We start from the raw sequence: 26,487 nt of genomic DNA on the forward strand, positions 1-26,487 counted from the left end.
TGTATCAAAACTGCTTTGGAGTTATCACTTAATATTCAAAGGAATAGCAAGTCATCTCCCATTATATGCATAAAATTCAGTGCCCCCTCAGAAAACCTGAACTTACTTTCTTTCCTCCTGCTTTTCAAAACTAACCAGGGCCAACAAACGCAAAGAAAAAAAAGTAAACTTTGAAGCTGAAATTTAAAGCAATGAAAGTCAGGAAGTTCAAAAGTTAATGTTCCTATGGCTGTGTTAACTTGGCCATGTTGCAAATACATCATGCAAATACTTCAAGCTATTTTGTTAAAGGCATATAGTACTGTGCCATAAAGAATAATAAAACATGCTGTTTTCTTTTCATGTGGAAACCATCTTGTATGAGCAACAGTACGGTGTATTTCTACTGCTAATGCTGATTTCTCTACCACAAGTCAAGTATCTCTGCCACAAGGCGCTTCTCTGTTCCGAAGATGCTGGTGCCTCATTGGGATCTAGCTTTCCCTTAGCTCACCCAAGAGCTTACATACTGACCTCCCCAGTAACAAAGGCCAACTCTTCTGCTGAGTATTCTGACTCACCAGAAAATAATGTGTCTTTCCCCCTTAAGATCAAAGAACACTTGTCCCAGCCTTTCTATCCCTCACTTAGAGGAAATTTAAACAAATGGCCTTGTCGATCATCCCATCCTTTCTATTCTTCACTATCCTGGTTTCTACCTAGGAGCATACTGATACCTACGAGCAGTAAACAACATGATCACGCATCCATCAAATACTCATCCTCACCACGGATGATGAAAAACATATATGTAAAATATTTTGTTTTAGCAGAGAAGACCTTTTTCTCTCCCTATACTCTTTTGTTTGTCTTCTGTATTTTTAATATATGTATTCTATGTGCTAAGGTTAAAGGAGATCAGCCCCCCAAAATGTGCCTTACTCTTGGTCAACAGTCTTCTGTTTCTCAGCTCCACTGAGAGTTCACTCCCTGGTGCTGGGCCAGCCTTGAGAAAGAAACGTCTACACCGCCACCAGCTTCACCATCCTCTTTGTCTCGGAGGAGCATACTCTTCAGCTGCATTCTTCATCCAAGAGCTAAAGGGACTTTAAAGACAAGGATTGTGGCTTTGAACTGTATTTAAAAGTTCAGGAAATGTCATTGAGGGGAAAAACCCCACAGATCTAATGTGTTCACAATACACTGATTTGATGTGAGCTTTGTACTAATTAGTTTTCAAGCATCAAAGTCTTCATAAAGTCCAGCCCATTTAAGAATGAATGAATACCTGATTCATATCACAGTCTGATAGCACGGGATGGAATAGTTTGGGTACATTGAAAGCATTGTACGTGGATTCAGCTACATGACAATGTGGTTCATCGATGATCTAAAGAAAATCCTAGCTTGATACTCGAATTATACAAGATCACACGGTAGACAGAAGCTCTGCCAAGGGTAGCCACTTGTTCACCAGTACCACTTTTTCTCTTGCTCCGATACACTTACATCCAACTTTTCTTCACTGCTGGTCTTATCGCAAGCTTATAGAACTATAGCTATATGAGCCAGATGTAATGGTAGGAGATCAGTGTATATTACCTGCAGTGTCTGACAGCACAATCTATGCTGTGTGACCAGTCCAGCACATGCATGTCATACAGAAGCAGAAGAAATGTTGATCCTTGTAGATGTCCTTCAGAAAAGGAGAAAAACTAGTGATGTAATGCAGCTTTTCAGTACAATTTTTAATGCATATCTATTAAGAAGGACTCAGGTCACTTCTGTGTGTTCTTGGTCCCTCTTCACTCAGGAGAGATGACAGTATTCAATGGACAGTGAGGTATGCAACAGAGAGTACCAGAAAGATGAGAAAATGTAACTGACCATTACTCACAGATCAAGAAAGATCACCTGACTTCTTTATTAAGGCAATTCAGTTGCACATTCTGACCTGAATTCAGGTATATGTGACCATATAACTGTATATGGTCTAAAATGTCAACTTCAATTAAATGACCTTGCAACTGGCCATTGGGCAGTTTTGCTGTGATTGGGCTCAGGAAAGGAGAGGCTTGACTGTAGTTGCAGGCAAGGATCACTCCAGACTGCTGGCTTCTTCAGCTCCAGTTGAACTCCAGCATGTTTGACAGTAAAAAAGGAAAAATACTGCTCTAAATGTTGATTATTTTTCTCAGAAAGGATACCAGTTATTCACGGCTTTCCTTCGCAACCCTGAAACGCACAAGTACCTCCATTTTGAGCACATGTACTGAAATCTGGGAATGCAAACAGACTGCTCATGACTAACAGCAGTAACTGCAGAAAATGATCCCATCCTGCCTAGGTTTGCATGGGCTTCCACTGGTGCCTTCACCTTGCTTCAGCTGCAGTGAGGGTAACAGCAACAGCTAATGGAGGCTATGTCGTATCCAGTCCTTTAGCAAAAGGCATTCCCTGAGCTAAAGAGTCGTCAAGCTTGAGACAAGACTACAAAGATTTAAGCTTAAGTCTAAATAGGAACGTGGTGGTCAGGCCCATTATCTTCAATGAAACGATTCAGAATAAAGAAGGTAAGTATGGGAATATGCCTTTGTAGGACGGGAGGCTCAATTAATGCCAAAAAGCAACAGGTGGACGGAGCAAGAAGACAGGTTGGAGGGAGGGTGAACAAGGTAATATGAGCAGGTAATATGAACACGATTTTAGCTCAGCACCTGCCTACCCATTATAGCTGGCAGAGTCCTGTAGGCATTGTGGAAGATGGGAATTAGATGAAGACCATGTTAAAACAGTATTAAGATAAAATAAAATAAAATAAAAACCAAAAACCAAAACCAACAAAAACACTGCTCTGCTATCCTGTGGTAGTTTTTCTCCTGGTAGTAGATCAGAGATATTCAGTCATAAATACCTGACTTTTCAACAGATAATATCTGTGAATCTGAACATGAACAAATAATTTGGTCTATGAAAATAGTCCAAGCTGAAGTCATCAGTTAATTGTACAACAGTAGTACTTCTTGTACAATGCACTGAGGCTATTCCAATTAAAACCACCTACTTAAAATGTATACAAATGACTATGTTACAAATTAAAAACAAAAGCGTGTTCAAAACTGGAAAAAAAGTGGAAGTAGGAGAAGGTAATAGGCATTTGCACATCACATTCACCTTGAAAATTACCAAGTATATCGCCTGTACATTTACAGTGAACAGCTGTCCTTTTTCTTCAGTTTCATACATTTCTGTTCTTCCTCATTACTGAAGCTAATTTGTTTAGCATTGTAGCAATAATTTCTAGCAGCTGTTGTAACATTAATAAACTACATCAGATAACCAAAAACTTTGGCAACCTACTTCTATTAGAGTAAAGATGCAAAAAATTCTTTGTAGCTCAAGCTACTTGCTGGTCAAAATAAAATAATCAGTTCTTTATGGCCCATATGTTGTCTAACTCGTGAAAAAATAATTTGTTAGAGGAAAGATAAGATGACACACAATGTTGCAGTATAAAATCTCACAAACAGGTGGATATAATCTAAAGACCTATTCACATGAATTTATATCGTCATGCAACCAAATTTAGTTTGTTTCTGGTTAATTTAGTTTTCAGTGCCTCTAGAACACTTCAATAAAACTGAAGAAAATGCTGCTAAGAAATGAGTCTTTTTAAATGCTAGAAAAAAAAAGAATAACGATTTATCAGAGGCAGACTACAGACAAAATAATTTTTAACAAGGACACAAGAAAAGATAACACACAAGTACACATAGTTACTACATGCCAAACCTTATTTAGTGCGACTACTTTTTATAAATATAATTTACATGTAATTATTCAAATAGTAATAAACAGGTAAACTCCAGGAACATTTACAACACAGCATTCATTAAAAATCTGATTAATATCATAGTGTTAAAATGTCATTCAGGGAAATTAATCATAAAAGGATAAAGGATTAATTTTATCTATACACAGGTATACAACATATGCTTGCTTGTATACTAGTAACAACAGCCACAATTAGAAAGCACACTAAAATTATTTACCATTCTTTTTTTCATTTGCTTTATGCTATAGTTCTTAACACTAGCCAGAATAGCTGTACTTACAGTATACAGTATGTAAATAAATCTCAAACCATCATCTAATAATGTATTTTTCATTATTAGTCAATGGGGACAACATCAGAGGTAGTATAGCTCTTAAAATGCCACAAGAAAGAACCACTTGATAGATCATATTTCAGCTCACATGTAAGTCACTTTGCCTCTTTTTTCAGGCTTGAAAATTTGACTGGTTTTTACTAGTATACTACTTTAGCATATCCAAATAATTTTTCAGATTTTTCATTTATACTGCTATATTGAAATATACAATTTTAAAATATTTTAAAGTATATTTTACTTTTTAAAATGTTCTATAAACAAAATAGTTGAATTAGCTTTCCAGAAGCAATTAATTAACTGGTTGTGGGTTTTTTTCAAATTCATACCATTTTGTTTATATTTGCAGTCCTCCAGCAAATTCTTTAACCAACAGGCAGTTACTTGGAATAAGGTGTTCTTCCAATTTATTTTGAATGGTTTTATACACACATCTCAAGCATTACATAAAAAAGTTTAGGAAAATGTAACATTGAAGATTCTCTAAACTCTGAATGCATTCAGAACAAAAATAAAAAGAGACAGCTTCATAGTGAGGGATGAATTCCATCTACCAAGGGCAACGGTCAGCAATAACAATAAAGTATATTGCTACGCATCTGCAGTCCTTTCTCCCGCAGCCTTTTCAGGCATATTCGGTGGAAAGAGTGCGCGCGTTTTCCTCCCTTTCAGGCAAACAAGCAAGTGTCCTTTGTCTCTGGGTTTAGCATGCCAAGCCTCCCGCATCTTTCGACCGCTCCCCCCAACCCCCCCTTCTCTCCTGTCTCCCCAACCTGATCCTGGAATGTTTTGGCCATGAGGTTAAGAAAGATTCCCCCATTTATCACAATCTGCCAAGCACAACAGGGTCACAGTCCCAGCCCCAGTCCTACCGCTTAACTAATCCAGCCTCGGCACAGGCATGAAACTTCAAAGATTGTTTGCCACAGGCAAAAATTAGTCCTTATTTGCTTTAAAATCCAAGTATCAATCAAGTTAAACTGTGCTTCAGTGGAGCTAACGTTTTGAACATTCAGAGCAACATGTACATTTGCTTCTTAGCTGTGACTCTAATTGAATGCAGAGCTCACCTGGAATAGCACTACAAGTACTTTAAGTACAGCAAAAATCTAATAATGAGATAATTCATTTTATCCAGGAGAAAACCCTTGATAAAAAGAACTGTTCAAACATGCATGCAAACACACAAGAATATGTTTTTGTGCATGTGTGCAAATAAATATATATAATACAGACAGAATCTCTGTTTATGTGAAATCACTTCAGATTATTTTACCCGCCAAAGGTTTTATTATGAGTTATACGAGATGATCAGCCACAGTTATATAATAGTAAAGCTCAGTTAATGACTTTTAAATATTCCTGAAATGAATTTTGAAGAACAATTACAGATTTACTATGAACACACAGAGAACTTTGCTTCACTATTTAGGAAGCAAATCTTCAGTTAAGTCTAGCTAAAATAATATGTAAATTCTACTATTCTGGGATACTGCCTACCACCTTCTGTTCAACCCAATGCAAACAATAAAATAATTATGCTTTTTAAACCAATCCAGGTTTTAATATATATTTCTAACTGCATCCTTGTGGGGCTAAAATGGGATTAATTTTAAAATTAGCTTTTAAAAAGATCTTCACATTTTCTGCAGATCTTTACTTATAATTAAATACTGTTTAATCATGCATGAATTCAGGGCAATGATTAAATATTGCATAGAGTAGAGAAATAAACCACATAGATACTATATTAAGCTGTTAAGCTACCACAGAAAGGTATATTTTTTTTATTTTTTCCAGCAGTATAATTGAAAAGAGTTCATAAAATAAAAATAAAAAGTAAACAAGCAGCATATTAACTAGAGCATTAAATTCTACAAACTGCTCACGTACCTTTTATACATAAATGTAATACAGGCATGCTCTCCTTTTATTTAAAAATACTGAAATGATATGTTAAAATTTTAATCCCTTGTAAATAACGTTTACTAAATAAATTTTACAATTCAAAGTTTAAAACCGAATAAAGTGCAACTTATTTTCTACATTGTCCCAAAGTAAATGTAACTTCAATAAAATTTAAGTATAGCTACTTGCAAAGAAAACAACAGAAAACAAAAGATTAAAAAGATAGGTAAGCATGCAAATGAGACAGATAGTATGCAGTGTGGTTTTTCACTTGCTTCCTCTATCTTACAGTATACTCAGACATTCTATCAAACCACAGTCTGTTTAAGTTTAGAAAATAAGCTTGACTTCTAATTTCTGTAACAGATGAATTAGCGTCCCTGTATGCACACTCTAACATGCATATACATTTGCATGATCACACAAACATACAGATATTTCCCCAAAGCCAAATTCAAGTTCTTTTGCTTGATGTTATCCACATTCATACAAGGTTAATGCTACTTGATTCGCTGTACCATTTAACAAGCTATACTAAGCACTTTAAGAAATCTAAAATTATCTTGGAAAAATGCTTTGGAAAGAACTATATTTTTAATTCAGGAATTTAAAATATTACTTGCTTTATATGCCTTTTTTGAAATTACATTCTATTTACTTTAGAAGAAATTATAATGGCTCAAAAGGTAGTGAGACGGTTAAAAGCTGTTTAGCCGAAATGTATTTCAGAAAACTGTGAACAGTCCAAGAAACGAAACATGTAACTGGATCCTGCTGCTTGCTGCTCACCAGACCCCAGGCACAAAATCGAAGAACTTATTGGCTGTAATAATTTATCATACCTTTCTTCCAAACAGGTACCCTACACATTACAGTTCCCTACAGCAGTAAATGGCTGTTTACAGCTGGACCAAACTGGGTTGCTCCTTCTTCCCTGGGACTTTGCTTGCTGCACTAGGATAATAAAACAGCACTCCCAGAGTAAACCCCTTCCGAGTTTCCCTGAATGAAACGGACATTTAAGAAGCAGTAATCATTATGCCAGCTCCCGTCGTGGCCCTCTGAACGCAGCACGGCAGCGGCACCGCTGCGCTTGCCTGCTACGTGGACACCGAGGTAGAGAAAAACATTTGAATACAACAGCAGCATGCACGAATGGAGTCCCTGAAGAAGTAAGGTTTTAATCAGAATTTGTTCTCAGAAAGTGGTCTGTGCGATTGCAAAATGCATTAAACAGTCTGAAACGAATTCACAATGAAGTAAGAGTCAAATACAAACGCACAGTGCCAACTGACAGATAACGTTACAGAGATAGTTAAAGCAAACTTTGAGGAGGTAGGACTGATGCTTTAGCGTAATTATACTTTAGCATTATTTGTTCCAAACTAACGTCTAATCAACTTAGAAATGGACTAAATGGACTTGAATGAAGGATTCATAAACTAAATTCACTTTTTCCATACCCACAGTTTTTGTAGTTTAGGGCTAATTAATTTGAACTCAATTTCTGTCTAGACACCTGTCTCAGCATTCCGGCCTTTAAGTGTTTCTTACAAAAATGTTACTGAATAACGCACCAACAAACTACTCACAGATTTGACAAATGTGGTATTCACAGCATATTAGAGAATGATGCCTTTTATTTCTTTACAGTGTTTAACAAGTATCCTCCCATGGTAAGAAAAAGCTGCTCCTGAAAGAACTTGACAGGTTCAGTCCTGTGACCTACCTAAACTCCTGTACTCTAGAGCCACTATGAACAAATACATTGTTCCAAAAACAAGTTCGAAACAGCTACTACAGAAATGAAAACCAAATCTCCTTTTCAGAATAGAATCTGACCGTGGAATTAATACCCACTTATATTTCCCGTTTGCATGAATATCACAAATTAAAATCCATCATAACCTTACCTCAGTTGTCTCTGAAGAACAGAAACAAATTCCCCAAACATGCAAAGTCAGTTTCCAGGAGAAAAAACCAAAGAGAGTTATCTGTTACATTTTGCACTAACTTCCACTGTACAGCAGCTAAGGTGTGCAGACAGATTTCCAGGACCAAAAAACTTTTGCACCGGTCAGCTAGGATTTTTTAACCTTGGAAATACTGAAGACACTTTGTTCTTCTTTGAACTGTCACACCGAGCCTAGCACAGCCCGGTTACTTAAGTTAACTAAGAGGAGATCGGGATAGTAAACAAGCTTGGCTCTGTCCAATGGCTTTCCACACCCTTCTGTTTATAGTAAGATGACTTGCATTCAGAGGTCACCCCATCAACAGCTCCTGTCTTTCAGTGGGTATCTAATGTGCTGCATTTATCCCAAGGCTCTTTTAATGAAACCACCTTCCTGGTCCCTGCTCGCCTGCTGTCGCTATGACACATCTGCTCCTTATTGTGCAAAGTCCTATTAAGTGTTAAAATATACAGAAGAGATGTACCTGGGCTTATATTCTGCAAGCAATATGAGTATTTATAAGCACTAACCTTGTCTGTCAATATTGACAAAATAAAAAGTCTTTCTGAAGATCAAAGAAAGAATTTTTCCAGCAACATTCATCTTGTGAATAAAAGAAATTCAGGAGGAAGGAAGATGGATGCCATTGTTTGATCTGGACTTTAAAACTTTTACAAATGCTCCCCAAAAGGATAATGCATATGCCTGTGCCAGATAATATTTACGTGAATATGTTAACATGCTGGAAACAAGAGATGAGGAGCGTCCCCGAGCTCTGCTGCAAAATGACACAGAGCCAAGAAAAACAAGGGTCAAGTGCCAGGACCCCAATGCAAATACCAAGTCAGTTCTGGGCTGAAAGAATACAAGGAATTGATGGCGCTTACAAAACACGGTAAATACACAGCAGCATACAGACTCCTAGCTCTCATTTTTTATGGACACAATGTGCTACTGGTTACAAATGGTTCGCAATCCAACTGGCAATTGTTGTTTTCTTCATACGGCGCTGCAAACCAGAAGGACAAAGCCCAACCTTACTTTTCTTTACTCTGCTGGAAATCACTCATCACAACAGACATATCTAAATTAACTATATCTTAAAACGGGAACAAGAACATGCTCTTCAGCATTTTTCTCCCCAAGTCCAAAGTCTCACAAAAATAAGAATCAAGAACCATTTCTAAATTTCTACCGATACTTTTTTCCTCACTTCTTAGCCATGGGGCAGCACTAGAAAGTTCAGACTTGTTTCACGTGGAGACGTGAAACTGAAGATGGCACTCTCTCCCCATGCAAACACAAACTTGACTGCTGCTCAGAAATGCTCTTTGAGTGAAAGTTACACCTGCAGCACATTTTCGGCACCAGTTTTTGTCACCACTACAGCATCGAAATGACAGATAGCAGCTTGGCTCTGTTAAAGCTAATAAAACATGATTGATGAACTGGGCTAGAAAGCCATGTCAGTTCAGATTAGGATACTTGTGCCATCATTTGACGGGTCCCACACTTTATTATTAGAATGGACTGTCAGGACTGTAAGGGCCACTAATAAATACATCCATCCAAATTCCCTGATGCCTTTTTTTGTACTTAAACCTATTTCTGAAGTACAAAAGTTTTTTTCATATGAAAACTCACTTAATTTTTACAAAATACTTGTGCTTAGGAATACAATATACTTCCTTAAACAGGTGCCTGTCAGCTGCTATTATCTCATGCACTGAAATCCAAGTAATCCTCATTTTACTGCATTATGTGGCATAATAAAGGCCCACCTCTTTGACAATGAAAACCCACTGGAGCATATATAAAGTACCGGGGAGAGCATAATCAGCTTTCAGATGTTGTTTTTGACATTAGTGTTAGGCATAACCTCATTCTTAACTGCTGAAACAACTAATATGTCAGATGTGGAAAGTTGCTAGTGCAAGATTCGTTGCAAGCAATTGGTTTTTTCACCACCAAAAAAAGGGAAACAAAGGAAAAAGCTATTGGAGAAAATGCTACCAAAGGAAAACTGAAAGCCATGGGACATACAGGAACAGTGAGCTCTGTGGCTCAAATCCTTAGACACTGCTCAATGAACTGCATAGAGTCTTCACAGTAGTGGATAAAGAACAGAATTTCTTCTTTCTTCTACCAGGCACCAGGCAGAGGAAAACCAGCCTGGTTTTAGACTCCACAAGCAGTTAAGGAGCACGCCATCACCTGCTCTGCACACCTCCGTACACTGGAGGTCTTCACTCAGCAGCTCCAAACCGGAGCAGGCTCATTGCCACCCCCGCCACCATTCCACCTTTGTCCTCCCGTCTTCTGCCCCAGATTAACACATCTCTGCTCCCAAGAATGCAAGGACCAAAGACACCACCATTAGCTTTCCTCCTTTTCCCAGTAAAACAAGATGGTTTTTATCATTTCTCAGGCCTGGATACCTGGAGGCAAAGTACAGTCCCATACACTTTTAAAGGTGTTTATCGCATAGTGGCAATAAAAAAAATTCTGTGCCATAATTCTGTGCACACAGCAGTAGTGTCAAGAAATGATCAGAGAAAATTATTACATCTACAGCACGAGCTCCTTTCTCAGGCTGACAGGGGAAAATCACTGTCCAGCATCCCTATGACTGACGAACTGCTCTGTTTGCAAACTGAGATTACCAAAGAGGACGTGTTTTCTATGGACACATAAATTAGAAGTGTCTTCATGCCCTTTATTTACACCATCATCCTAAGGACACAAATGAGACAGAAAAGAAAATAGCAGACATTAGCAAATAAAACTTGTACCCATTTGAGAAAATACAAAAGCATGAAATGTTAAGTATTTTGAATTTCTCAATTAGTTCTGCAACCAAAAGTGTTTGGTTTCAGGCCACAGTAGTGAAAACTACTTCCGATATTATTTTTCCTGTTCTACAGTTTGCTTTACGAGCTGTTGTTCACTGTTTGTCTGCAATACAGAGAATACCAAGCCAAAAAGAAAAGCTTATCAGCACGCCTTTACTTTTTAACTAATGTCAGAAACTAACAAACTATGCAAGACCACATAAGCTACAGTTACTGTTATACCCACAGCTTTGCAGACTAATACAAACAGTAGTGGAGGTATGAAAGATTTCTCTACCTTTTTTTTTTTTCTCTTTCCTCTAGGTGGAGGAATTGGAGAGAAGGAAAATGCTCTATTTATATAAGCGGTAATCTCTTTTTAAGATCCTAATGGGAACATATGCTTCCCTTGAATGTATTTTCACAGTTGCTATTTTTTTACTATTCCTTCACATTTCATCATATGATGTGCAGTACTTCTCAAGGTACAAGAGGGAAAAACACACAGTAGCAGCACATTTTGTTGCTGTCAAGCAACCCCATCTAAGACAATCTGAAAACCACCACAACCACTCCACATTTTGAGTCAGTATGTTTTTCAAGCAATACAGTGATAAAAATGACAAAAAAAAAAATAGAATGTAAGAAGTAGAGACACTCTTTGAAAGGCTGCCTGTGAGATTTTGGGTTGGTCAACAGTTTCATAACTGGAGATCAAATTCAATGCCAAATAAATATTTTAGTGGACTCTGATCTTGCATTCAAAGAGGGTTGGAAGGTGCTTTGATCAAGGGGACTGCGCCAGCCCCTGACTCTCCCCTCCTCAGGGCCCCTCCGTGTTTCCCTGGCTGGCTCTGGCAGGTCACGGCAGGCCCTGGGGGTGTCAACCTTTATCCATAGAATGGATAATGGTATAATGGTGCCTCCAACCAACCCAGCTTTGTCAAAAAACTAACTCACTTGACTGCTTTTACCTTTTTTTGTTAGTTTGCCTTTTTAGTTACAAAAATGTCAGAAAGAATAAATTCCCAGATCCAAACTGCTGTGCTTTTTCAAGAAATTTAAATGAAATTTAAATTTACAAGCCCCTCTAAGATGGCTTTGTTGTCTCGTAATTTTTGTTTTGTTTGTTTTCTCTGAGCTGTATCTGTGGCAATCCATCAGACTTTATGGGAAGACAAACTACCCTTTGAATTTCACTTCATGAGTAACTCCCACCTGTTCCATGACTTGTCTGTAAAATCAAGGAAGTGAGACAAATAAAATCATTGCTATTACAATACTCCTATCATTATGTGATACCGTATTTATTGACTCTCCAGCCACCACCAAAGCTGCGTTGAGTTCTGCCTGGACACTCACCAGCCTGTGGCTCCTTCGAGCAAAGTCTGCAGTTTCATCAGAGTCCCCGTCACCTTCCCTCTCCTTGTTCCCCTCAGCCTTGCAGAGAGCGGCTTCTCGGGTACAGAGAAAAGAGCTTTAAAACACTTCTTTTTTTACAGTTTTGAGGTCTTCTTAATTTGCCTTATGTTTTCCCAGCACTCGCATTTTCCAATTTATTTCTTCAGTCTTACATGTAACTCTGCAAAATGCAAGTATACATCTTCATGTCTTTAACTTGAAATACTAAGCCTTTAACTTGAAACATTAATGCCATAAACACAATAAAATTGTCATAATTGGCAACCAAGTATTTTCTGCCCCAACATCTCCACCTGGATTTCTTCCAGTGGTTTCAACTAATTTTTTTCCAAAAAGTACTCATTTACATCTCATTTCCACCTGCCATTTTAAGTGTCTCTGACATTAATTCTGATTTAAATAAAATCCTGAACTTTTCAAAATGCATGTCAGGTTCAAGGTACAAACTTTGTGAAAAGAGTTTTCATATAATTTCTCCTACAGGGAAGTAGTCATGTAACACCTTATCTTATGAAGGCATTCAAGGTAAAAATAATTTATAAAAGTATTAATTCAAGCCTCCACTTATTATTATGTGTTTTTATTACCACATCTTCTAGGGCTCCAATCAAGATAAGTAATGTGTCAGTGATCAGTGCTGGGCACAAATATGATCTCAACACTGAAAGCTTAAAATCTAGTTTTTCTTATAGCTCTAGAGAGTCAACTCTAGTTGACTATCTTCCAGGTTTATTTTATGACCAAATAAAAAGTTTATTTAAATAAGTACAGGAGAGAATTACAGTTATGTGAAAGTTGGGACAGCGTTTAAATTTTTGAAACAGACCTTGAAAGCTTCAAGGGAAAGAAGAGGTCGAACTGTTGGGAGTTTTTGACTTGAACTTCTGATCAGCAGACCACATTTTCAATCATTTTAACCATTATGCATTTGAAGACACTCAGTAAGAGCATTTGAGTATCTGACTGCTCTTAGCCAAGCCTCCTACTCTAGGTAACATCCAGTCTGAGTAAACAAAATGCCGTCCATTTATCTCTCATTTTTTCAGACGGGCACGATACTCTTCACTGCTTGTCCTGAGCACTTTTTTCAGCTTTTGTTCTGCTCCTGCAACAGGACCAGCTCTGCTCTCTCTTCCCCCCTCCCTCAGTACACACATGGCTACGTCACTGTATGTACTCAGAAACAATGGTTTGAGGAATGGCATGATTGATTTTTCATATAAAACAAGGGCTTTACCCTTGCTTTAACTTACTGTTTCTTTCGAAAGCTGACTGGCACCTCCGTAATTACCACGGACGTCCTCACCAGAAAGCTAGAGCAGTATCAAGCCTGAGATGAACCAAAGCAGGGATTCTTAAGCTGTGGCATGCAAACCACTTCAAGGCACTGCTTTTGTGCTGGGCCAGGCAAAAGCAGGAGCAGCAGCAACAGATCCTGACCTTTCTGGGCACAGTGCTAGGACTCACACTGTTTATTTGTGCCTGGAGCAAAGCCTAGTGTGGTAGGGGAAGTGCTTTTTGCATGAGGGAAAAGATGGTGTTTAGGTTCTGACTTGGAAGACATGAGAATTCAGGAATGGCTGACTTACCCTAAAAAAGATCATCCGCATATGACTCTTTTCTAGCAAACAATCTCTTCTAGGCTATCACTTCAAGGGATTAACAAAATCAGCAGTTTAACTGAGGTCACCTCCCTTACTAAGACTGATACATAAGCATGTAAGAAACATGACATTGTCCTTTTTTTAAAATATAAAATTTCAATGCAACATGACAAATTTTATACACGCATTTAAAATAAATGGTACAAATAAGAAATTACAGAAAGAAAAAAGAAATTACAAAATCTGTAATTTTGTAATTGCCTGGAGAGTAGTTCCCTTAAACAAGACTAAATTAAAAGCTCTGGTTGTGAGTGAATGAAGCTTATCTTTCATAAAATTAGGGAAGCCGACCACTTTATACAGAAATGGTCTTCACTGTATAAAAACCTTGAAAGGGAGCCTTAAGTAAAAATTAATGGCATACATGAGTTACATAGGATATTACAGTGAAAATTCTTGGGTTCCTCCACGTCTGGCTATGGACGTTTCACAGAGATACCTAGCTTACCTGGGCCAGTTAACTTGGTGTTTACTGGAGACAGCTGTTCTCAGACAATTATGAGACACTCTTTTAAAAATATCCTTTAAAAATCTGGACAAAAGATAAATTGATTACTTTTTTAGTACAAAGTTTTAATAGCTCTTTCTGTACAATTACATTTATGTTTAAAGTCACCATTATGTTAATAAAGAACCCATACTCCGAAAGTACTGCTGAGCCATACTAACTATTCATCTCTCAATCTTTTCATCTAAAGAGACTAACAGCTAGTTAAGAAAAAAACCCAGGTATCACACCGAAATGAATATATTTTAACCAGCTTTCCCCCAAATTACAGATAATACTGTAACTGTTAGGCAAGTTAGTATTCCATGTTTTTTAGGTGTGCATCTGTTGCTAAAATCATTCCTTAGAAATATAATTTATTATGAATTTTCTTACATGCTTTCTTGATTTGGGTGAGATCTCTGTCCTTCCTCCATAATGCTTACAAAAAGTTTGTATCAAACATGGTGCTGATAAATTTGTTCCTTTGAATGTATATGTTCTTCTACCCATCAAAGGAGGACTTGCACGGAAGTTTCCATTTTTCCCTTTGTTTGTGTTGGCAGCTTTACCAGTGGGAATTACAAAGAATTTCACAGCCTGGCAAAGGGAGGAAGTGACATCTCTATACCCCCAAATTATCCAGCTTTCAGCAGCTTGCTCCTTTTTCTGCTGTGCTACACTATAGGCTTTTATTCCTTTTTCCTCCAGTGACAGCTTACTGCTTAACTAAAATACAATCCTGCCTCTTTGTGATTTTATTAAATCCACCCTTTGCTTTAAGCTATTGCATCCTGAAGCCAAAGTTAAGTTTTTAGTCCTCTGCAATATAGAAAAACATGGGGGCATATTCTGCTCTCTAGAGGCATTCATCAATTTTGTGTGGAATGCACCACAATAATCAAGAGCAGAATGTGGGTTTTGGCATCCACAGATAGTTTTGCCAAAATACCATTGCATTAAACTGATCACTTACTAAACTCTACAAGCTTTTTAAATTTGGAAAACACCTTAAAATTCTACATTGCTTCCTATGCAAGAATCCTTCAGTATTTTTCAAACATGCATATTTGCAATTGGAAATACGATATTAATGTCCACTTATGACAACCCTCTCCTTTACCGCAGTGTCAATCCAAAACTATCCATGACATAGCAGCAAAATTTGGCCATCGCTGTATTATTTTACCTAGTATTTCTATGTATAAAGAAAATTTTAATTCACTGTGACCGGTTTTCTTCTCATCGCGCTTGCAATTCTGGTACAGTCAATGGGGTTGCACTGTTGTAAGTGAGAGCAAAATTTGGATCAGGATACAGATTTCAACATCACCCTACTGAAAAATATAATGTTTCAGAGGTTTTACCACAACTTCAAAAGTGGATCATCTTACAAGTGACTAGTGCTGGAGAGCAAACATCCTCCATCATCATAACCAATTTCTCAGCATCAGCACAAGCATTTGGAAGAATTACTTTACATCATGATCTCTATTTCTGGACACAAGGACAGAAATGCAGGTAAGTTGCTTTTACATCCTAGTTAGATTTGCATATATAAATGAAGAATAAGCTATCACAATTCATAGTATTTTGTAATATGATTCAGAAGCTTTAATACAATCGGGTTTCTGTCACTGTCATGAGACATTAGGTATAAAGTGCTTCAAAATGGACAACAAAAAAAGCAGTACAGTGAGGTGGTTTTTTTGTATACCTATAAATTTATTTTCCTAAACCAGACCTCTAAAAATTTACATTATGGCCTAAATAGGGAACTTTGTATTCTGCTTCTCCAGCTGGGCTTTTGACAATTTCCTATAATCAAACAGTACCTTTTCAAGACTGAGAATAAAATGTAGAAGTTTCAATGTTTTATCTGTGGAGAAAGAAATGAACTGAAATACACACAAAATGGAAGAATTTGAAGAAAACCTGGTAACTTTTGCAGGTGAACAAAATTTCTGTCTGAATTGGGAACCAGGCAGCAAACCCTAATGGGATACAGACAAAAAACATTAATGGTATTTCCTTGTAGTATGCCAAAGTGATTTTAATCAGCTTTGAAGGTAATGTAGTGATTCTGGTCCTCAGCCCTACAAAATAAATACAGATAACCCTTTTTCTTCTTTCTCAGGCAGGCACAACTGTATTTTGGTAATTTTTAGAATGCAAGAAAAAGTGGTTTGGAGATACACATTTAAGCAAGGTATTTCTTTCAAAATATTCGTTTCTATGCCAATAAGAGTATTCAACATAACCTATTAAAAAGTATATGCATGTGATTTTTTCTTCACATGTGTCGTGGTTTAACCCCAGCCAGCAACTAAGCACCACGCAGCCGCTCACTCACTCCCCCCGTCATCCAGTGGGATGGGGGAGAAAATCAGGAAAAGAAGTAAAACTCCTGGGTTGAGATAAGAACAATTTAATAGAACAGAAAAGAAGAGACTAATAATGATAATGATAACACTAATAAAATGACAACAGTAGTAATAAAAGGATTGAAATGTACAAATGATGCACAGGGCAATTGCTCACCACCCGCCGACCGACACCCAGCCAGTCCCCGAGCGGCGAATCCCTGCCCCCCCCTTCCCAGTTCCTAAACTAGATGGGACGTCACATGGTATGGAATACACTGTTGGCCAGTTTGGGTCAGGTGCCCTGGCTGGGCATGAGAAGCTGAAAAATCCTTGACTCTAGTCTAAACACTACTGAGCAACAACTGAAAACATCAGTGTTATCAACATTCTTCACATACTGAACTCAAAACATAGCACTGTACCAGCTACTAGGAAGACAGTTAACTACATCCCAGCTGAAACCAGGACAACATGTCAATTGTTTCGCTGGCTTTAATAAGTGTTTAATTCACAGTGTGAAGTTAGGCATATGTGTAAATCACCACACAAACGGAACCTGAATTGAAAAAGTGTTAAGTTTCTGCCAGGGATTTCAGGTCTATTCTCGTTTCCAGATTTGTAATACTTCATTGTTTTCAACGAAAAAGACATCACACTATAATACGTGCAATTAGAAATAAGACTTACTCCTCACATATATTTCTAGAGATCTACAAACACCTTGGGATATTACTAAAAAAATTACATAGTGCATGAAAATATTGCTTCAGAGATTTGAAACAATTTGAGCACACATATATTAATTCAAAATGAATATGCTATAAATATCTTCAGTTTTAGAAAGAGTTCAAGGGAATATTAGAAAATACTAAGGAATATTTGAAATACCTTGAGGTACACAGCAGAGAGAGAAAATACATAAGTTGGTAACTAAAATACCTAGCTAAAATAAAGCACAACTATTTCACTACAAGTAAAATTGTATCACATGTTCAGAGTGCATGGCATTACTGACCAGCAAAGCCATGTAGGCAAAGCTTATGCTGATTTGGCCCCAAACTGTCACATCTGGACAGAGGCAGGGCCCAACCCTAACTAGTACCCTGTTACTATATGTAACTGCAGTTCTGCTTTCTGTCCCTGCTGTGAGTGCACGAGCGCTGTATTAAAAGCACTGAGGGATAAAAGGAAGTTTCAAACAACCTCCCAAGTGTATTTTAAAAAATTAAATAAACACCTGGCTGTGCCTGTGCAGAAGGGCAGGGTAGAAGGAAAGAGTCACAAGTGAAGTCCTTCTGACAAGAGTGCCTGTTTGAGACGGCAGCAGGGACAATGGGCAGTAGAAGAGGGAATCATGGTTTTTTTCCCCAGTGAGTGTGGCACCCCAGAGCTGGCTGAGAGCTCAGTTTAGAAGATATCAACCATGGTATCTCTGCCTTCTGTCTCTATTACGAATTAGATTACCAGATCAGATCTTTGGGTTATACAGGATACAATGAAATACTTATGAAAGTGGACATTACTGATGGTTTTTAAAGTAGATGCAAGAGTCACTCCACTGTCCAGTGAAGTTATGGAACAACCTGACAGGACAGGGAGTTCGGTGTTACCTCTATACTACATGGACTTGTTGGTGTGTGAAATACAAATATTTCTATCTGACCAAAGCAAAACTACTTAATATTTGTGGACGGTCTTATTTTTCATGAAATAATTTCAGTCATACAGTCATCCGTGTTCTCTAGTGGCAATGAATTCCAAATCTTTATTATGTGCTGGTAGAAAAATATACCTTTTATTAGTTTGAAATATATTTCAGTTTCTCTTAATACTCCCTAAATTGCAGCATTTGACTTACAGTCTCTATCCTAGTCATTATTGCATATGCATTACCACACTCATCTGTCAACTATATCTGTTGCAGTCCATAAAGGAGGGTTGGGGTTTTGAGTGTCTTTATTAATTTCCATTTCCCATATCTGAATTCTGTAATTCTTCCAAATCCATAGCAGGTTGAGCAAACAGAACTGAACACAGAGCGTGGATTTCCCTCCCTCCCTCTGTGCTTTCCTGTGGTAGCACAGAAAGATCAGGAGAGACTCAAAACCAACCACTGGGTAACGTTACTGTAGATTTTGTGTGAGGTCATTTATGCTGTCCTCTAGAGTACCAATGCTCCTACCTATCTAAGTAGTATCAGGGAAGGAGGGTGGCAGGGCAGAGGGGTTGACTCACATTTTAGGGAACTACAATACAACTCTAAGCCACCACTTTTTCTGAATAGCCCACTTCTCAGTTCAGTCCTCAGACGCTTCCAGCATGAGACTCAGCAAACCAAGACCCGATTCACTATAGCAGAGGGGAGTTACAATTAGGTTGGATGAACCTGAATTTTGATTTGCCAAATATCTACATAAAGTTAGATGCCTGAAGCAGTTGTGTGAACTCCCCTTTTATCATATTTAAACAAAGTTTTGTAGTATGACCAAAGATTTTGCTTTAGTGAAAAAGAAACCCAACACTGGGAACCTTGAGGCTGATACTTCAGTTTTTAGTTAAAACAAATCTAAACTTCTGGTTTCTATAATAAGATTTACCATATAGACAAAAAGGGAGTGACGACCACAGATTACTAGGTTAGTTTTGCAAGCTCAGAGGGACACATTGTCTCAGAGTTGGTTATTGGGAAAAGAACACAAATAGGACCTGGAGGTGCACCAAGTTTAAGAATAAACCAAGCAGCTCAAAGAGGAATTCTGGGGGACAAGTAGCTTGAAACAGCTACTATCTCAATGAAATGTAGGAAATCAAATATAAGAAATAGCTGAGGGACTGTTTCAGAAGAACATGTGTGAATGAACAATTAACCTTGAGCATTTGGAAGACATTAACTAATGCCTTCCATTTGACACTATGTGAAAAGATCATATAGCTTCCTACTGCATGAAACAAACTCTATGTCTTGCTTTTTCTGAATCTTTATCACACAAATCTCATCAGCACAGATAAAGATTAAGCGAGGGGTCCTTAAAGTTGAAGACGGAAAATGGAGTTTTTCATTATATCTCTATATTTATGATAAAATATTACACAGATTCTTAGATTTCAGAGGTTCGAGAAATCAGCTGAGGAGTTCTTCAGCAAAATTAAGTTAAACGGAAGCCATTTTCTGAAGGTCAGAGAGCAAATTCAGATGGCTAATTCAACTCTAAGGGAATCAAAAATGAGAATGAATATAAACAGGAGCTGTGCTAACAGTAAAAAGGCAGAAAATAGATATTACAAAAATGTTATAGTCTGCAAGTTTTCTAAAATATACCTAGGAATTTTGGGCACTAAATCATGCAGTTTTTTGAAATTTCAGTCACTAAACCAGAGTTTTCGTAGTCACTGCTAGGTTAAATACAAGGACATACAATTAATTTCATCTACATGAAAGAATTAGCACTGAAGAAAGTGACTTAAAAAAACCAAAGATTAAATATTTTGATAGAATACAATTAAAATTCACTAACCTTGAGCATAAATCAGGTTAATCATTATGACATACAACTGGTTACCCAGAAGCACCTTTCAGATTTTGTCTCAATGTTTAAGTTGTACAAGGTTTGAAAGTTACCAAGTTACGAAGAGCTGATTCATGACCTGATTCATGACCTGATTCATGTGATTCAGTTCCCCTCCAGCTTTAACAAGATGGTCTAAAAGTCTACCAAGATAAGACTGAAAATTCTGCTGAGGAGGAAAGGAGGCCTGATATCACTCATGCAAACGATCCAAAGGTGTGGTCAATATGGCTATCTTTCTACACGATTGTCTTGCTCAAGAGATGGCCAGTTTCTTTAAAGAGTGTTGTTATAGTATCTGGAAAGATAGCAGAAATAACTAAAGGCACCAAAACACTCCAAGACTTGTGTCCACCATATGAAAAAACTGTCAAAGAAGCCACACTTTAAAGGACAGGTATTTTCTACTATTCAAATAATTTGTATTCGATTTTAAGCATTTTTAAATTATATTTGTAATTATACAATTCTATACTAACAGCAAAACTTTACAGAATTATTGAGTAAATAGGATTTTCTAAAAATAGTGTTATTGAGTCATTATTAAATGTATAAACAAGAACTTCTATTTTAATCTCAGACATAAATAGGAAGAAAAATTTCTAAGTATAACTCAAGATTAAAAAGTAAACTACAAAATCATGCTATACTCAGTAGGTAATTGTTTTACAATATGCAGTGTATAAAATATTGGCAATTATATGTTTTTCAGATAAATATTTTGTTTTCACCTGCACAGAAATGAGTTTTCCTAGATGCTTTAAGTTTCAGTTTTCTTATCAAGGGAAATCAACTTCACAGTTGACTTCACAGCTACACAGAACTTCAAAGGTGTCTAAGCAGGAAGAAACCTAATTGTCAATTCAAACTCATTTTTCAGGGGTCAGCAATTAATTTCATTTGTAACATATGAAAATCCTCCTGTATACCTTTCAGTACCTTTATGTATCCAGACGGCTTTGAAAAATCTCTCCCAATGTGATGTCTTGTTCACTTAGAAACTGTGATTAATAATTCTCTTGTATAATAAATCCTTTAGACCTGCATGAATATATTTTTGTTATGGATTCAAACTATTTAAGGCTGTTTTATTTCAATAAAAGAAATTAAAACTTGTTTTTCTGCATTTGGGTGGAATTCTGATTTGCATCCAAACTGCAGGTTGATCCAAATAATGAGTTCAAATTTAAATTTCTACAAAGTAACAAATGTGTTATCTTTATTTTTTACAGAACAGAAACCGAGGTTCAGAAGTTGAGTAAGCTCATAAAATTACTTTAAAAATCATTTGTTTCCCTAAATTCTTGTTTTCCAGGTGTCATGCAAGACAGGTCCACATTTCATGGTTATACTGTCAATGACAAGGTTTCTAAAAAAACCCAACAAACCAATTTTAAAATACTCATAAAAAGCAAGATAAAGACCTTTTTTTCTGATGGCTGGTTCAAATCATGGTTGGAACTGGTGTTTAAAAACACTTTCACTGAAACCAGGCAACCCTGGGAAGTAGAATGACTTGAATTAATTCTAAGAAATCTTAAGAGCAAGAAGACTATGATTTTGAAGGTCTGATCTTTCACCACTGAAGTCAAGAGCAGATCTACCACAGATCTCATAGGCCAGACCCAGAATGCTCTGAAGAGTCTAGGGCATGTTACTCCTTCCTAGCTTGATTTTTAGTCTCTTGACTCTTGAGATGGCAGAACAGGCCTTAAGACTGAAAAGAGTGAATCTAGAATCATAAAATAGGCAAATTTATATCCACACTCATTCATAAATTGTAGATTACATCTTTATATGTATTATCTCTGAATTTGAATTATTAAATTTGTTTGAGCTTATAAAGGTGTTGCTGATACACTGAAAGGTCAGGAGAGAGGCTAAACAGGTAATGCAACTAAAAGGAGCACACATTAATAAGTTAGCTATCCACTCCTATAGTAACTTACACCTTCTTCTGGCTCTTTGGTATGTAAATTAAAGTGACTGAAACCAATTTACATTCACATGTATACATCAGAAAGCGGGTGGAAATCTAGATTGGCTGAACTTACAAATTCCAATTTCTTGGCAAGTTAGATATCTCACCTAAAATCTCCTTATCCATTTATACATTAGGAAATGTGGACAAACCAGTTATGGAACAGACACAGACCCAATGAGATCAAAAGCAGATCAGTATGCAAGGGTGATAAGCCTAATGAAAACATGGTTTCAAATGGCATATTTTAAACTCAGTGGGAGCCAACTGGGACTTCAGAACATGGAAAAAAGTATACGGGGACTGGTCCGAATGCACAGAGTTTACCTCCATGTACAAACTGTGGGGAGCAGACACTTCCCAGCAATTAAGGAAAGGCTAGGTTAATGGCATGGGGATTGTTCTGACTTTGAGCCAAGGCAATTAGGGGACTGCACAGTATTATGGCTGTCTTGCCCAAGAAGACTACCAGAATGTTCTACAGATCTGCGCTCTTCCAAGTAGATCATGTCCAACTGGCCAAGGTTTAATTTTGCAACTTAACAATGATATTAAACATTTGTCCAGATCTCAGTATGTGCTTGAAGAAAGAATGGGATGGAGTGTTAAATATATAAAGACTAGCCAGTATAACCCTAAAATCTGTCATCTATTGAATGCATCTGGGAGGAGCTGGACAGAAAACTAAAACTTTTAAAATAAATGCACAGATCACTGAAATCTTGCAATAATTCTCCCCAAAAGCTAGAAATGAATTGGATCAGCAGACAACTTTGCAAACACATACACACCCGGGTGTGGGTGCACACCCACCCTCAAAAACATATTTCCTAACATCTGCCAGGCCACCATGCCAGAAGTGAGTTTTCTCTTTTCTGACTGGATAGTAGTATTTTTATGTGCAGCTGTTGAACCAAATATTCTCCATAGCCCTTGGATAATAAATCCTTTGAATACATCTAAATGTGTGTGTGTGTGTGCATGTGTGAAATAGTGAATCTTCTTTGAATGTTTCCAGCCTGTATTATAATACTCAACTTGTTCCAAAGCCTACAGCAGTTACTTGGAAGACTCCTCTAAGCGTCAGTGCGCTTTGGATCAGCTCCTGGAGAACAAAGCCAACTTGAAGTTTAACTGCAATGCGGAGATGTATGTAGGAACCAACCAAACGCAGAATAATAAACCTGGCTGCTAACACACAGTGGAACATCCTGCATTTTAACAGAACACTGTGACACAAGGGCTGACTGGCCAGTACTGGAGAGGTTAAAGCACTGAGCTCAGTGGCTCAAAACCAAGCAAAATGCGCCCCTGTAGTGAGGCACAAGGCATTCTGTTTGTAGGCACATGCAGATCACAAATAAACACACCCTGTGCTAGCAGAGTGGGTCACACTGCTTTCCTAGAATGTGTGATCTCCCTGCAGTCTGCTTGGGAGATCACGCTATTGCACTATGTTCAACGAGCTTCTCAGACATGATCCAAGTTAACGAAAATTTTTCTGCGGTCAACAACTCTTTGCTTAAGAACATAAGTAGATCTGTTCAAGATAACAAAAAAATGCATTAAGCCCAATATCCCACCTTCAGCAGATGCTAAAAATGCGTAAAACCAGGGAAATCACATAGCGGTATTTGCCCAAAATATTCTCCAACCCTCCCATCTTCAAATGTTAACCTTTTAAACTGACATTCAAAGGAAAAAAAAAGAAAGGTTTTTTTTTTCCACTATGTCATCCAATCCCTTTTGTCCGTTTCACTCCTTGTTTCCTATCTTCTAATCAGAAGTTTATCAATGTGTGAACCTACCCTCTGCTCCCAAGCCTGTCGAATGTCCTCAAAAGCAGTTCCATGCAGAATGCTACTGCATGCCTTTTGGAAATGCATGAAGAGCTGATCAGCCACATCTCTGTCTCTTGAGAGAATTCTAACACAACAGTGAGGCACGTGAACCCTTTACTGTGTTGCTTACCATTGTATGAAAGAGGAATGGGGGCTGGGGGGGGCAAGATCCTTACTGGATGAAAAGTATATTTTTAATTATGTATACCAAAGCAGATACCATATGTCACATATACTGAGAAATTGTTAAGATTATGATACAGCAAATTTCAATCTTCTGATTTTAATAAAAAAATAGAAAAGAAATGCATCAAGAGTTCAGTATGCTTCAAACTTTGGTGATTTTTTTCCCCAGTATTTTTAGGACTTACTTTTAAATGAGCCAAAGAACTCTTCTAGGCTGAGATATGTTTCTTTCTTTAATTAACATCTTACAAAAATTTACTGAGTCATATTGCATACTGTACTTATTTAAAGCATAATATAATTATCCTGTATAATACTTTTAATTACTTCTATTGTATAGCATAGGCTCTACAGAACAAACATCACCATATTATACAATCAATGATGTCCACTAAGAATCTATGGAAAGTTGACAAAGAGTGACAACTGCCCTTTCCAGAATCCTCGCATCTGAGAATACTGCGGGGCACAGATGAGAAAGTCTCTGGGATGCAAACGTTCCCATTGCAAATAATCTTCAACTGTCTTAAAACTGACAGTGAGTCACTTCAGTCTATGATTTCTGGATATTTCTGCTTTTACCACTGTTTGTTACAAGGGATATGATGCCATTATAAGATTCAACTGCTGTAACTGTATGTTTATGTGTGTTTGGGAGGGATGAAGAAACAAAGCCGCTTCCCATCACAGAAGTAGCAGCATACAGAACTGGAATACAAATCCCTTTATCCTTTCTAGGAGAGCCACGTCGTTATCGGGTAACTGTGCAGTTTTGTAGGAAGGAAAACCTTACATAAAGGTTTATGGAATTCCCTACCTTCTCCAGTCACCACTGTGGATGAAGCTGTGAAATGCTTGGGAGACAACTGCTGTATGCCACTGAAGAACACGATAGCTGCTGTAAGTACAGCATTTTGACTTGACAAGAGACACAACTTTGATGGGGCACCAGAGCTTAAATTTGGGCTCTGCTGAAACAGATGGCAAATTCCTATCAATTTCACCGGAGGTAAGATCTTGCTTTGAAGGTCTTTGGTTTTCCATGCCTTTTATTTCTACCTCCAGTGCCAGCGGCTTCCCTTCAGCATCTAAGAAGGGCCACAAAGTCCCGCCGAGCTCCTTCACCAGTACATCTAGCCCAAGCTGGAAAAAGACAGGCTATTCTTCTGAAACGGACCTTGAGTCCAGCCCATGATGGCTGCAGATGAAGGAATTCCCTCAACTTAGAGAGAGGAGTCTGCTCACATGCTTACTCATTCTCTCATCTAATGAGACCCAAACATGGGCTGCGCTACCAGGCCAACACGCTAATGGTAGCCTACAAAAATTGCATTCATTCAGGAACTCCTGTATGTGGCAGGTTGTTAGTGACACTCCTCAGCATCAACAGCTCTCGTTCTAACTTTGATCTTATTCTTTCTGAAGCAAAATGTTTTTTCAACAAGAGACAATGAAGGGAAACCAAATAATCATGGAATGGTGGAACTAAAACAAATGGCAGTTCTTTCAAAACAAATACAGATGGCAGGTAATGTGCACGGCCTAGGAGGCCAAAGAAATAATCACTTTGTGAGCCGCGAATAATCAGCTCCGGCCTTACGGAACCAGTTTGCATTTGGCAAGTGAGAGCACAGTGGTGTTCGGCTTGTTAATGGAGGTAAAGGCAAAAGGGTTCACTCCTCATGTAAGACAATCATGATGAGGCTCACAGAGCATTTGTGGCTGGTACCCATAGGGATCATTTCTGCTATGCCAGACAGCCATAACTTCTGTTATGGCCAAGCAACAAAAGTCCTTATAAACTGTATTCATAATACCAACACTAATGTAATCCACATGAAGATGGACATTACAGCAGAACATGGGAGAAGCTGCACGAGTGTGAGCACGTGTATGCATATAAACATAGGTGTGATAACACAGATAAGCCCAAAGCCTTGCACATTTTGGGCACAGCCTCAATAAATTATACCTACATTACTTACCTCTAAAATATAAGAATTAAGTACTATAGATGAAAACAAAACCAAAATTTATTTCTGGAATAATGACAGTGACTGGTTATATAATGACTGAATCAAATGAAATACTAAAACATCAACAGAAAGAGGACTAATATTCTGCCTTAAAAT

At 37.6% G+C, this 26,487-nt stretch overlaps 1 protein-coding gene across 17 annotated transcripts in view; it reads right to left on the reverse strand.

The window, feature by feature from the left end:
• EYA4 (EYA transcriptional coactivator and phosphatase 4) overlaps positions 1-26,487 on the reverse strand; it is a 159,812-nt gene that overhangs the window by 86,331 nt on the left and 46,994 nt on the right. For 2 of the 17 annotated variants that reach the window (XM_069787290.1, XM_069787292.1), the window contains exon 1: positions 7,970-8,197. The exons of the other annotated variants lie outside the window; for them this stretch is intronic. The gene's annotated coding sequence lies outside the window, so the exon portion shown is untranslated. Of the gene's footprint in view, positions 1-7,969; positions 8,198-26,487 lie in introns of those variants that run through there. 17 annotated transcript variants of the gene reach the window in all.

Source organism: Haliaeetus albicilla, chromosome 7 (assembly GCF_947461875.1).
Source record: "Haliaeetus albicilla chromosome 7, bHalAlb1.1, whole genome shotgun sequence".
NCBI lineage: Eukaryota > Metazoa > Chordata > Aves > Accipitriformes > Accipitridae > Haliaeetus > Haliaeetus albicilla.